Source organism: Electrophorus electricus, chromosome 6 (genome assembly GCF_041902795.1).
Source record: "Electrophorus electricus isolate QZ-2024a chromosome 6, ASM4190279v1, whole genome shotgun sequence".
Taxonomy (NCBI): Eukaryota; Metazoa; Chordata; class Actinopteri; order Gymnotiformes; family Gymnotidae; genus Electrophorus; species Electrophorus electricus.
The window spans coordinates 27,686,422-27,701,478 of NC_137502.1; positions in this window are offsets into that span (position 1 = coordinate 27,686,422).

Sequence of the window (15,057 nt, forward strand, 5' to 3'; positions counted from 1 at the left end):
CAGTACTCAGTTTAGTGTCTATGTTTCACCATTCCTGAAAACAAGCCTAGAGCTTTGTGCCTCCCAGGGCCCGAGAGCCACTCAGGAGTTTGTCTGATGTCTTCATGTCCTTTCATTAGCCACAGGAACCTATTATTGTGAGGAAAGGGAATGATTATCTGGGACTTTTATTTTGCAACAGCAGATGGATTTAGTTGTTCAGTGTGTAGCAGGAGTTGAACCCATAGTGGTGGACTCTTGAAATTGTTCCAGGATGTACAGAATACATACAGCATAGCATGTATGTTCACTGTCAGTAGTCTACTAATGTTGGTCTGACATTTAATCTCCTGATGTGTCAGGGTTAGAAGATGCAGAATGATCTCTCTCTGTCTCTCTCTCTCGCTCTTCATTTTTATAGTATTGCATATGTTTTAAAATAGCCATTTTAAGTATATAACAAGCTCACTTTAATGTCTCATATACTCACAAGACCAAGATCTGTCATGGTTCATCTTGTGGTTGGAGGCTTATTCTCCAGATTGGGTTCTGCACAGTGAAGTACTCACTGCTTTCCAACTCTATGACCACGTTCAGCGTTTCCCTGCCCCCGAGCAAAGATGTGAAGCGAATTTTTAATAAATGGCTCCAACATCTGCAGCCCCCACCCCCACCTCTACACAAGCCACATCAAAGTGCAAATGTGGTGATGTAAAAGATGGTGCTGCACACAGCTGATCTTCTGAAAGGGCTTCTTCGAAATGTCTCAGGCTTTGCTGTAGGAGTGTGTGTAGCCCGCACTCAGACTCATCACAGAAACCATCAGTCGGGTTCTGTCTGGCTTCTCAGACTGGGTTCTGTCTGACTCTCAGACTGGGTTCTGTCTGACTCTCAGACTGGGGTCTGTCTGATTCTCAGTCCGGGTTCTGTCTGACTCTCAGACTGGGTTCTGTCTGGCTTCTCAGACTGGGTTCTGTCTGACTCTCAGACTGGGTTCTGTCTGACTCTCAGTCCGGGTTCTGTCTGACTCTCAGACTGGGTTCTGTCTGGCTTCTCAGACTGGGTTCTGTCTGACTCTCAGACTGGGTTCTGTCTGACTCTCAGACTGGGGTCTGTCTGACTCTCAGTCTGGGTTCTGTCTGACTCTCAGACTGGGTTCTGTCTGGCTTCTCAGACTGGGTTCTGTCTGACTCTCAGACTGGGTTCTGTCTGACTCTCAGTCCGGGTTCTGTCTGACTCTCAGACTGGGTTCTGTCTGGCTTCTCAGACTGGGGTCTGTCTGACTCTCAGACTGGGGTCTGTCTGACTCTCAGTCTGGGTTCTGTCTGACTATCAGACTGGGTTCTGTCTGGCTTCTCAGACTGGGTTCTGTCTGACTCTCAGACTGGGTTCTGTCTGACTCTCAGTCCGGGTTCTGTCTGACTCTCAGTCTGGGTTCTGTCTGACTCTCAGTCTGGGTTCTGTCTGGCTTCTCAGACTGGGTTCTGTCTGACTCTCAGTCTGGGTTCTGTCTGACTCTCAGACTGGGTTCTGTCTGGCTTCTCAGACTGGGTTCTGTCTGACTCTCAGTCTGGGTGCATTTTCTGATAGATGCAACATTGGTCAGACCTGTGACCATATTCCATCTCACTAGCCCATTTGCACTGGACATTGTAGAACTGATTTTGCAATTAAAGAAAGGCAGATAAACATTTTCAAACTAAACTCTGGGACCTCTGAGCTTAACTGCAATACCAAGAAAATGACTATTTGCGTGTTTTTTTTTCTTTTTTAGTGTCTCAGAGCTGTTAGCAGGGATATTGTGGAGGATGTAGAATGTGAGTGTGGGCTCATAATGTGTTTTTTGGAAATGGTTCTGGTGACCAACTGGGTTGCTAAGCAGTGATAGTGCTGAAATCTCTCAAAAGGTTCAAAGTCAGCTGAAATCAGCTTGCTTGCTAATTACAACCAACACACCGTAAGGAAATGATAATGATAAGACATATGACATTTTATTTGTGGTAGCTCAGTGGTTAAGGTACTTGACTTGTAATGAGAAAGTTGCTGGTTCAAACGCTACTGTTGGAACCCTGAGCAAGACCCTTAACCCCCAATTGCTTAGGTTGTACTCAATCATAATTGTAACTCACTTTGGATAAAAGTGTCAGCTAAATGCCATAAAAGTAAATTTGTCATCATTGTTATTTGCTATACTACTACTAATAATTATTATTATTGTCATACTATTACTACTAATTATTATTATTATCATACTACTAATAATAATTAATTATTTGTCATACTAATAAGATAATAATGATCATACTACTGCTAATAATTATTTGTCGTTATTATTATTATTATTATTATTATTATTATTATTATTATGTATCATAGTAATAAGTCTCCACAACTTCTGTTTTTTAAAAAATCTAGTTGAGATCCACCTTCCCATTTATCTGATTACACACACACACGCGCGCACACACAAACACACACGCACACGCACACATACACATGCCTGTATACACACACATGCACATATGCACACATGAACATATGCACACATGCACATATACACGCAAATAAACACAAACATGCACAGATACACATGCATATATATACACAACACGCACAAATACACGTGCACGCACATGAATCATGTAGGCTACTTGCTTGCCTTTTTTTAAATGTATTCCCTTTCAGCTCAGAATAATATCTATGCCTTCCCTCTTTCTACCCATGTATCAATCTGTTGTGTGGTTTCCTATCACGCAGTAGCGTAACTAAGCCCAACTCCAGCTGGGCCTTTTCCACTGGGGATTATGCTATGTGTATATAATTCACAAATGGCTCCTTAAACATAACAACATCCCTCCCCAGCCAGGTTTGGAGTAAAGGAGCTGGAAGTAATGTCTGTCTGTGATCTGCAAAAAGATTGAAATATGCAAAAAACCCAATACATAAAGATAAAGAACATAAAGATATATGTTATGCTCTAACTCATCCTATATTATATGCCCCATTGAAACCTTAGCAGTGCATTTGTCAGGACAGGACAGGACAGGACAGGACAGGACAGGACAGGACAGGACAGGACAAATAGTAGCTATGACTTGGGGAAATGCTCTGCTCTGATAACACACACGCCTCAGCTGATACAGGTCTTGCTAAAAGGCATTAAAGAGCATGCTATTCACATCTTCACTGCCTGGAGTGTCTTGTCCTAAGATTCTAGCTTTGTCATCCATTGACCTGTGGGAGGGAACTCCACCTCCTGGCCCATTACATTTTTGTAGGCCAGTCTTCAATTATTAACCGGCTGTGACAGCCGTCTGAGCAGTGTGTTTCTGTCTGGGACATTCTGTACAGCCGTTCAAAGCACTGGCAACTCCCCGTTTAGAACAGAGGTTGTGTTGTAGTGTGTCATGTTACATTAAATCCTGACCTCTCTTGACCTTAGTGTCAATCAAGCGTCCGCAAACGACAGTGATATTTACGGGATGTGATGGATCCCCACGAGCAGATCCTAATCTCTCCCGCTCATTGAGACCAGCGTCAGATAGACCGGCAGGACATTTGAAACCTGGTAACGTGCCATGCTCAGCGTAACTATTTATCGGTTGTCTCTGTTTCCGTTAGAGAAATGATAATGTTCTGCATGCACATCTCTCTCTCTCTCTGCCTCTGCCTCCCTCTCTCTATCTCTCTCTGACGGTTTAGAGTTATGTATATTTAACAACAGCCTAAGCAGTTATTACCATACAGTGACCTCAATCCCATTACTAAAAATAACAGATCGCAGATTTAAAGGGGGCTATTGTGCAGATATGTTTTACTTATACTGTGTTTACTCAACAGCTGGTGGTGGCCATATTATTGTTATTTTATTTGGTAGTTTTTTTGTATGCTTAAAATGCATGTATCTGCATACAAGTTGCAGGCTTGTGACCAAAAGCTTGTGAATGAGTTTCAAATAAAAAACATTACACTTCAGGTGTCGGGGCTTCAGTGTACAGTTCCAGTGCAGAAACATACCATTCCAGAACCAGCACCATTTGCTCATGTATTCTGGTAAACAGTGGCATCTGGAATCTTTATCCTACCTATAATTACAATAGCTGTACGCAGCGGTTCAGAATGAGCTAATCACATCAGCTCCCTGACATCCATTGTTCGACATTAGACAATTACAAAGGGTCGGAGAATGATACTTGTCCAGCTTGCTGAAAAGCATTAAACATTTTTTTACTTCAGCTCAGAGCGGAACAGGATGTGAGCCAATAGAGGAGACTGGTGTTTGTAGAAATGTATAGATTAGTGTTAACACTCAAAGCACTTACAACCTAATGATGTGCTCAAACACTTTCACACAATAAAGAGACAATAGAGTGCACCAGTTCACACCAATGTCCTTGTAGTCTAGAAATGTGTAAATGTGCAAGTGACTCATGAGGTAGAATATTATTATTATTATTATTATTATTATATTACAATAATAATTATGTTATTGTTAATATAATAATAATATTATTATTACTATTATTTCTCAAAAGGAACCATGCTTTTTTTGTATTTTCAGTTTATCTGTAGGTCCATAGAAGTGTTTGACTGTCTAAACATTTTTGCCACATTTGTACCTTTATCTGGCATTGGCACAGTGTATTTCATGTCTGTTGTAGCCATGTGTTTTTGCTTTTTTTGTGTGTGTGTGTCTGTTGTAGCTGTGTGTTTTATTTGTCTTTTGTAGCTGTGTGTTTTACTAATATCTGTTGTAGTTGTGTGTTTTATTAATGTCTGTTGTAGCTATATGTTTTATTAAGGTCTGTTTTAGTTGTGTGTTTTATTTATGTCTATTGTAGTTGTGTGTTTTATTTGTGTCTATTTAGATGTGTATTTTGTTTGTGTCTGATGAGGCTGTGTTTTATTTGTGTCTGTCGTAGCTGTGTGTTTTATTAATGTCTGTTGTAGCTGTGTGTTTTATTTGTGTCTGTTGTAGCTGTGTTTTATTAATGTCTGTTTTAGTTGTGTTTTATTTCTGTCTGTTGTAGCTGTGTGATTTATTAATGTCTGTTGTAGCCATGTGTTTTATTTGTGTCTGTTGTAGCTGTGTGTTTTATTAACGTCTGTTTTAGTTGTGTTTTGTTTGTGTCTGATGTAGCTGTGTGTTTTATTTGTGTCTGTTTTAGATCTGTGTTTTGTTTGTGTCTGATGAGGCTGTGTGTTTTATTTGTGTCTGTTGTAGCTGTGTGTTTTATAAATGTTGGTTTTAGTTGTGTGTATTATTTGTGTCTGTTGTAGCTGTGTGCAGTTATTCCTACTGGCAGATCTTAGCACCAGCAGTTAAGGCGATCTATGATATGGCAGACTATGCAGTTTTTTGCTGAATCCTTAGAGTTGCTTACCTACCTTAATGACAGAGTACCATTCAGTATCAGGAGAGCAGAGACCCCACTCACAGATCCCCTCACAGACCTACTTACAGACCCCACTCACACACCCCACTCACAGACATACTTACAGACCCCACTCACAGACTCGACTCAAAACCCACTAACAGACCCCATTAACAGACCCCACTCACAGACCTTTCACATTTTCCCATGAGGCACTGAGCAGCCCTGAGACATTTCCTGAGACACTAGTTGCTGAGACATTAGTTCCTGAGACACTAGTTCCTGAGACATTAGTTCCTGAGACACTAGTTCCTGAGGTCTTAGTTCCTGAGACATTACTTCCTGAGACACTAGTTCCTGAGACACTAGTTCCTGAGACACAGTAGTTCCGGAGGTCTTAGTTCTTGAGCCTTTACTTCCTGAGACACTAGTTCCCGAGGTTTTAGTTCCTGAGACATTAGCTCCTGAGACATTACTTCCTGAGACATTACTTCCTGAGACACTAGTTCCTGAGACATTAGTTCCTGAGACATTAGTTCCTGAGACATTAGTTCCTGAGACATTAGTTCCAGATTCTCTCTAGTCACGAAGAACATTATACCCATTAGTTATATAATTTACTGGACATGATAATCTATTAATCCTCCAGGGTATACTGATCATTTACTGGACATGATAGTCTGTATTACTGCTTCAGGGTATACTGGTCACCCTACCATATTCACTGTGTGTCATTATGCACCTATCTCCTGTAAACTGTGATTCTATGATGGAACTTCCTCATGCCACACAATATGACTTCATTCCTGCTCCACCCACATTTACATCTGAGCTCCCCCTTCACAGTCCCTTCACTGTCTGAAATAATGGTTCCTTTCTCCATTAATAACATCAACGTGAGTGTAGCCTACTCTTATTTTGGAATAGTTTAACCCCCTTCATCTGCTCCACTGTCCACAACCACAAACAGCTGAGTTGGGTAGGATAGTCAGCTCTCCTCAGAACTGTCAGCCCACCCCAGAACTGTCAGCCCTCCTCAGAACTGGTCTCCCTTAGAAAAAGTGTTCTGCCTCAGGCCATTTGAGGAATGCAAACTGGACTCAACTGTTAGCACCTCCTAGGCGATTTCTTGCTCTACACTGGCAGTAGACTGATTGTTTTACACTGGCAATAGACGGTTTGCTCTACACTGACAGTTGTCTGCTCTAGATCAAATAGCGCTGTTTGAAAATCTATTTATTTTTAGTGCACACCTGCATGACTGGTTCAGATGGACCTTATCAACCACAGCATTCATACAGGAGCTGCTTGTGAAAGAAGACCTGAGGAAGCACTGCAAGCATGTCATTACACAAGGTTCACCCAGTCCATCGTCCAGCCAAGTGTTATTACACAATGTCTACACAGTCCATCATCTGCCCCAGTGGTGCTCATCTGGGAAAAGCTTGCCACTCACTGTAGTCACAATCAGAGGCTTATACCTATTACCTCATGCTGATGACATTATAGATATGCTGGCACCATTTATCTCACTGCTGGATAATTACAGATCCCGATTTTTTTTCCTACAGATGCCAGACTCTTCCAGTTCGGAGTAATGGCCTTGAGCATTTCCAGTGCACACCCATGTTGTCAGCACTTACATTTCTATTTATGGCATTTAGCAGAGATTCTTATCCAGTGCAACTAAAGTTTAGTTGGTTTCATTGTCCACTCAGAAAACTATCCATAGCCAGCTCAAAGAGTTAAAAAAACAAACATAAACTGAAACACTGAAAAGGTACCAATGTTAACGAATAGATTGAGAGATATAATACAATGACATAGAGTACAAGACAATTTGAGAGCTACTAAAGAAGACAGGTGTTTGATTAGGTTTAATTTAACTGGTTTGTGGTTTTCATTGGGATGATTTACTTTGAAGACATAGTGCTGATTTATCTTGTAGAGGTGGTGCTGATTTATCTTGGAGACATAATCCTGATTTACCTTTAAGGCATGGTGCTGATTTACCTTGAAGACAGAGTGCTGATTTATCTTGAAGACAGAGTGCTGATTTCCCCAAACATCTTCAGCACTTAAGGGTCTTTCAGCATGTTGCTAGTGCCAGCCTGAAGTTGAAGCATCCAAATGTCAACTAATATGGCCTTCTATCTCATTTCTCTGCCACCATATCTCCAGTACAGGTGTTCTGCCTGTTCCCACTAACAGAAAGTTACATCGTGGTTAGTGCTTTGTTTAGTTCTGCTTTGTATGGGGTTTACCTTTAAACTTACATTTACATTAACATTTACAGTATTTCTAGGTCTCAGATCTTCAGTTGGGAATATCCTGTCCCTTCAGTGGGGAATATCCTGTCCTTTCAGGTTGAGAATATCCTGTCCCAGATGTTAGCTGGATAAAACATGTCATGGCATATGCGTCATGTACACTCAGACAAAAAAGAAGTGTTGAACATTTAACTGTGAACTCATCACTGATTTATCAGTTTATCATTTTTACCATTATGTGGTCTTTTGGACATTTATTATCATCACAGTCTACAAGCCCTTGATGGACCTTAAAACATCTCACTCTGCTGGTCCGCAAATGTGTTGGGCTGTTGAGTTAGATGTCTGTGACGCGACTGTCCTTCACTGTTATGGTAGCCTCAGTGCAGATGCGATAGACCCATCAGCCCACTCAGCACCACACTTGATGTACCACACACTTCCAGCACCACACCTGATGTACCACACACCTCCAGCACCACATCTGATGTACCACACACCTCCAGCACCACACCTGATGTACCACACACATACAGCACCACACCTGATACAGCACACATCTCTAGCACCACAGCTGATGTGCCACACACATACAGCACCACACCTGATGTACCACTCACATACAGCATCACACCTGATGTACCACACACCTCCAGCACCACACCTGATGTACCACACACATATAGCACCACACCTGATGAACCACACACATACAGCACCACACCTGATACACCACACACCTCCAGCACCACACCTGATGTACCACACACCTCCAGCACCACACCTGATACACCACACACCTCCAGCACCACACCTGATATACCACACACTACACCACACACCTACAGCACCATACCTGATGTACCACACACCTCCAGCACCACACCTGATGTACCACACACCTCCAGCACCACACCTGATATACCACACACTACACCACACACCTCCAGCACCACACCTGATGTACTTGCTCCTCATGCCACTGCTACAGTCACAGTTCACCTACATGCACATCATTCATGTTATGCATGCGTGCTCATATCTCACATTCATAAACATGGTCCACATTTAATCAGATTGCCAAAAAAAGCAACTATGCAATTTTATTCATTTTGTGATGTTAGTTTGCCAATGAGTGTCAATCAAAAATAATGAATGCCCCACTCAGGGTTCATTTCTCTAACTCTTAAAGAGTTTTACTGCCTCTGTCACCTTCACAACACCAAACTTCAACCTCTATCTATTACAAACACAAACTGCTGTTTGAGTGGCATGCTATGTTCTTCAGCATGGAGTTTAGAGGTTGTGGTAATATGTTTTATGTATAAGATTCCATGTAGAACTATTTTTGTTGCTTTAAAAGCATGAAAATAAATAATATTAGTATTTGCAAGCATTGCTGGGGAAAACACTGTTGCAGTGAGACCTCTACTATGAGTATAGAATATAGTGTTGACAAGCTAGTAATGTTTTCCTTTCAGATATCACATGTTGATCTATTAGTTGAGTGATGGCATATGATGTTGAAGACCAAGCTACCTAGAAAAGATTTTAGTTAATGAATGACTAGCCTAGTAGTTTTGAATGTAATTTCTAGTGTTGTTGACCCCTAATGCACAGTGAGATAGCTACAGGTCACAGTTGGTCACAGTAGGTCACAGTAGGTCACAGTAGATCACAGTAGGTGTACGACAGTAATTCTGGGTTTATTTCTTTTAAATTTCTGAAAATATGTTAAGAAAAATGTTCTTAAAGGAAACAAATAAATGTTTGATTTTGTCACTTATATTAAACAAAAGGACCTTGGTGGCTTCGGTAGCTCACCTCTAAGATACCTGTGTAATATAATATAGATAGGCTTAGGACCCAATCACACATTAATCACACACCAATCACACGCTAATTACACATTAATCACACACTAAATTGAATTCCGATTTCTGGCACTGAGGTTAACCCCCCACTTTCCCCAAATAAAGTTGTATCTGATCACAGTATTATCTGATCAGTGTTATCTGATCACATTCTTATCTGCTTTGAATTTTAGATGAACACAAACCAGCACTTTGTACTTTTTGTAGGAAGCATGTGCTTACATCATTTACAACAGAAGCAGTTACAGATAACACTGGAGACTCACATGAACTAGGCAGAGTGCCATGTGAAGGACATCATGATTAATGAGTTAAATATATCACAAGGATCCACACTGGTTAAAGTAGCAACATCTCATATTAAAGAACGTAATTTTAATTAAGTAATTAATAAAAGATTTCTTCTATGGCATATTGAACAGTTATATGCTTTCAAACAAATCTATTAACAGTGTGTGCAATAATGGTGAACAAAAAAGCCCAGGTTAGAGATCTAATAGTTTGTAGAAAAACTACTGTTAACTGTTAACTCATCAACAAAAAGCTTCTTTCAAAAAACATGTTGGAATGCAATAATTCCAAAACAATAATCCCACATTTAATAAAACAATAATCCCACTTTTAACAAAACAATAATTCCACTTCTCCAATAACAATAAGTGCTGGTGCCAGTTCCTGCAAATTAGCGAATCTTTTAATAATGTACTCGTATTTCCACTGGTTTGAGAACCCACTGATTACGTATGTGGATGTGGGCATTCCATCATCCGGAAACAGAAGTCAGAAGACTTAGTGTAAGATACATGGCCATATTGCCAGTAATGTGTTTGTTTCTTCTGCAGAGCACTGATGAGTCATTTCTGTTGTATTTGATGTGGTTCATGTACTTGTAATTTGTGGTAAGGTGGGTAAACCTTACCTCAACCATTCTCACATGCTATGGTTCCTTCCACAACTTCCGCTGCCAGCTACCTCTATGGCTCCTCCCACCACCTCCGATGCCAGCTACCTCTATGGCTCCTCCCACCACCTCCGATGCCAGCTACCTCTATGGCTCCTCCCACAACCTCCGCTGCCAGCTACCTCTTTGGCTCCTCCCACCACCTCTGATGCCAGCTACCTCTATGGCTCCTCTCACCACCTCCAATGCCAGCTACTTCTCCATTGCCCTGGACAGATATTCTTGTGCAAGTTGGGTTGCAAAAACACATACACTCATTGAAGCCAGACTAGGACTTCTAGAAAACCAGAATAGACATTCGTTGCTTATTTCTTCTTCTTCTTCTTCTTCTTCTTCTTCTTCTTCTTCTTCTTCTTCCTATCATTATTATTATTATTATTATTATTATTGTTATTATTATTATTTCTCTCTACTTATTTAGCTCTTTATTGTTTATATTGTTGCTACTGTAGTATCCATTCAGCCTCTAGGACCCTGTTCTTTACCCCCTAAGACACCGCCCTTTGACCTTTAAGACCCCGCCCTGCAGCCCTTAGGACCCCGCTCTTCAGTCTCTAAGACTCGACCCTTCAGCCCATAGGACCCCGCCCTTCAGTCTCTAAGACTCCGCCCTTCAGCCTCTATGACTCTGCCCTTCAGCCGTTTGCATCACAGATTTGTTTGTTCCATTCCAGAAAGATTATGACGCCAGAATAGAACCAGAGAGAACCTGTGATTCTACTGTTTGGGATTTTGGCACTAGCTTTGGCACATATTACATAGAACATTATTGCTCTTATTTAATGCAGTTTCTAAATTGATGCTGCAATGAATGTTTCCCAGATTTTTCCAGTTGAGTACATTCTTGGCCTCCTTTACTAAGAAAATAGGGACCATCCTGAGTACAGTTTCTCAGCAGGCTGCCAGTACTCTGTTATATGCCCCTCCATGTCTGCTGATGAACATTCAGGAGACCTCCAGGGTTGTTATGAGGAGTTCAGCCATGTTGGGAGTAATAGTCTATACCTCAGTGCCTCAACATCAACCACGTGTATTTGATTCAGTACCACCGAGGTTACTATTATCATTCAATGACTATTGACTAGAATCATCACAGTACAGAACCAATGATGGCTACACTGGTCAGTGTCCTGTTTGCCTCAAATTATGGATAAGATAAGGATATTCTAAATTGTCCTGTATGAATGTGACCTGTGAGTGTGAATGTGTGTATGTATGTCCAGCTATGGTTGGTGCTCTGTCCTGGTCTCCCCTTTCCCTGCATGTAAATTGGCTGCCACTTCTCATTGGTGTGTGAGTAATTGTAAAAGCTAATATATATCTGTCTGTAAAGTGTCCTTGAGTATGAGAAAGGTGCTATATAAATGTAAATAATAATAATAATAATAATAAGATTCATATTTTATCAACAGCATATCTAAACACCAGCATATCTCAACAGCAGCATATCTAAACACCAGAATATCTAAACACCAACATATCTTAACAACAGCATATTTTATATCCTTATCACATCTTTGATCCTATTGTTAATCCCGTATTGCAATTTAGTTGCTGCAAAAAGTTTTTCTAATGTAACTGCTGAACAACACAATATTTGTATTTAAATACTTGTTTAACCCTAACCCTACATTATCTATATACATTATCTATGCAGTTAATTTAATTTTATATTTCAGTATTTGTAAGTATTTTATTTTTATTTTACGTTGTAAGCTTTTTAAATCCTAGTTATGAGATTTTGGACAAAATGTAAAGTGCTGCATAAATAGCATTTATTTATTTATTGTTCATAGTGTAGGGGGTCATGGCTTGTTGATTTAAGATTAGAGATTAACTAAATTATTTAACTAAAGGTGATTTAAGTATACTAATAAAGGTGGTTGCTCAGAGAAATGATCTTATTTGTTGCCATAGAAACTGATCAGGGATGAAGATCCACTTCTGTTGTGGATAAATTAACAAAATATTGAGGTATGTCTGAGTAAGTCTTATTGAGTTAGCTCACTTTGTGAAATGTCCCACTGGTGTGTGTGTGTGTGTGTGTGTGTGTGTGTGTGTGTGTGTGTGTGTGTGTCTGTGAAAGAGAGAGAGCAAGAGAGAGAGAGAAAGAGAGAGAGAGAGAGAGAGAGAGAGAGAGAGAGAAAGAGATTGCTCACATAATGGTCCATTTGTAGTGTAATGGAACATGCTGTCCTATGACCTTTCAAACATGGTATCTCTTCGTCAGCTGTTTTGTTTCTCCAGTATTTCCAGGCTGAGTGGAAATTCTTGTTTAAGATCACATACACCTGGCTTAACCCTAACCTTATATACATCTGGCACCATGTCATAACAATAGAAAAATGCTGAATTTTTGCTGCAGTGTTTTTATGTGATCAAATAAGCATAGCATTTAGTTTGCTCTTCAAGTAACTTAAAAGAAAATGCTGAAATCAGACATATTAGTGACTTTGAGACAATTCTCCTATATTGGTTTACGTAGTGCCTTTGAGACAATTCTGGTATTTAGCATCATACACACTGGTTAAAGAATGCATTCTTTTGTGAATGATGTAAAATCCTGTGTCAGGAACCAGGCAGTTTAACCCAGACAGTAACCTTTTAACGCATGTTAGTCATGTGTGTGTGTGTGTGTGTGTGCAGGACAGGGAGAGAAAGAGAGAGAGAAATTAAGTATAACAAACGCTTTGTGTTTTCATACAGTCCACTCAAACACACACACACACACACACACACACACACACACACACACACACACACACACACATACACACACACACACACACACACACACACACACTACTCAACAGGCCTCCGAGCTTTCCTGATAAAACGACTCTGTGCTAAGTGTAAGTGTATTTCCTGTGAACACGTATGATTGCAAACACTGTACTACTGCTATGTACTGATAAAACAGGGTTTCCTGTCTGTGTTTGTTCTGGACAGATCTACATCTGTCCCACATAAAATCAACCAGAGGTTTTGTTTTTATTATGCTGTTTTCTGATTGATTGGGGGAAAATTATGTGAAGGCAGTGGAAATTCCCAGATTTCAGTAAACCCCACCACACCATCCCTCTCGACTCCTACCCTACTGAGCCATATCTGCATTTTAGACAAAGCTTCAGTGCTCATATTCTCACAGTAAGCATATTTTCAGCGAGAGACAAGAGGGTAGAGGTTTGTTTATGAGGGGTGCTGGAATCAGCAGGTTCAGGGGATGACCCAGACAATGGGCAGATTTTGGTAAGTTCTGGGAAGACAGCAGGAAAAGGTGATGTAGGAGGCATTCCAGATCCAAGTGGCTCCCAAACTCAGCATTAAAAACAAGCCCAAGCATGCACCTTCTCTAAGGCATTGCTCATGACATCACTCATAAGCTCACGAAGTCAGGTGATGAAGTTTCCAGACCCAAAATCACATGGAAAACACATCTTTATTTTCTAGGGTTTGGTTTTATTCTCTAGGGTTTGACCCTTATTCTCTAGGGTTTGGACCGTTTTCTCTAGGGTTTGGCCTTATTCTCTAGGGTTTGAACCGTGTTCTCTAGGGTTTGGCCTTATTCTCTAGGGTATGACCATTATTCTCTAAGGTTTGACCCTTATTCTCTAGGGTTTGGCCTAATTCTCTAGGGTTTGACCCTTATTCTCTAGGGTTTGGCCCGAATTCTCTAGGGTTTGACCCTTATTGTCTAGGGTTTGGTCTAATTCTCTAGGGTTTGACCCTTATTCTCTAGGGTTTGGCCTTATTCTCTAGGGTTTGGCCCGAATTCTCTAGGGTTTGGCCCGTATTCTCTAGGGTTTGACACTTATTCTCTAGGGTTTGGCCCTTATTCTCTAGGATTTCTAGACTCCATAGTCAGAATAACCAGCCTACAGTAGGCTGGTTTGTTCCTAGTGTTGATGTCACATCACTCTAGAATGATAATGAAAAAAAAGGCTCAGCAATAATTTCAAACACAAAAAGAAGGAACATATAAAGAAATTGCTTAAAACTGCAGACGTATGAATAACTGCTGAGACCACAGATATCTGGCCTGAGACTGTTTAAAGGGTCTAATTGTTGTTTCCAGTGTTATGGCTCTTTATCCAGATTTCTTTAAAGCTGCTTTGTGACAATATAAATTGTCACAATAAGTATTAAACAAATAAAACATTAAGTTGTTGTACAAATAAAACATTGAATTGAGTTATAAAATCAGTTCAAAAATTAAGGAGGATGAACAACTTTCATTAAAAAAATCAGTTGTAAGACACCTGATTTGGGATTTTAGCTGCAGAATATGTCTGGCCAGTAGGTGCTGCATGCTGGGGACAGACGTGCAACACACTAACACGAAGTGATAAGAAATGCTATTATTATGAAAAAACATCAAATATAACGTGGACTTATGTATGTAACTTCTTGAGTCCAGGCAAAGCTGCCCCATATCTCTGCTGAGACAAAACATAGCACATATACACTATCTGACTGCAGCTGTTGACGTGATTATATCTGTGCATTTTCCTATCTGTGTAGTATTTTACATAACTGATCTCTTCGTGTGAGGACTGAAGTGAGGGGGCACAAGTGCTCCAAACTGCACCCTATAACCC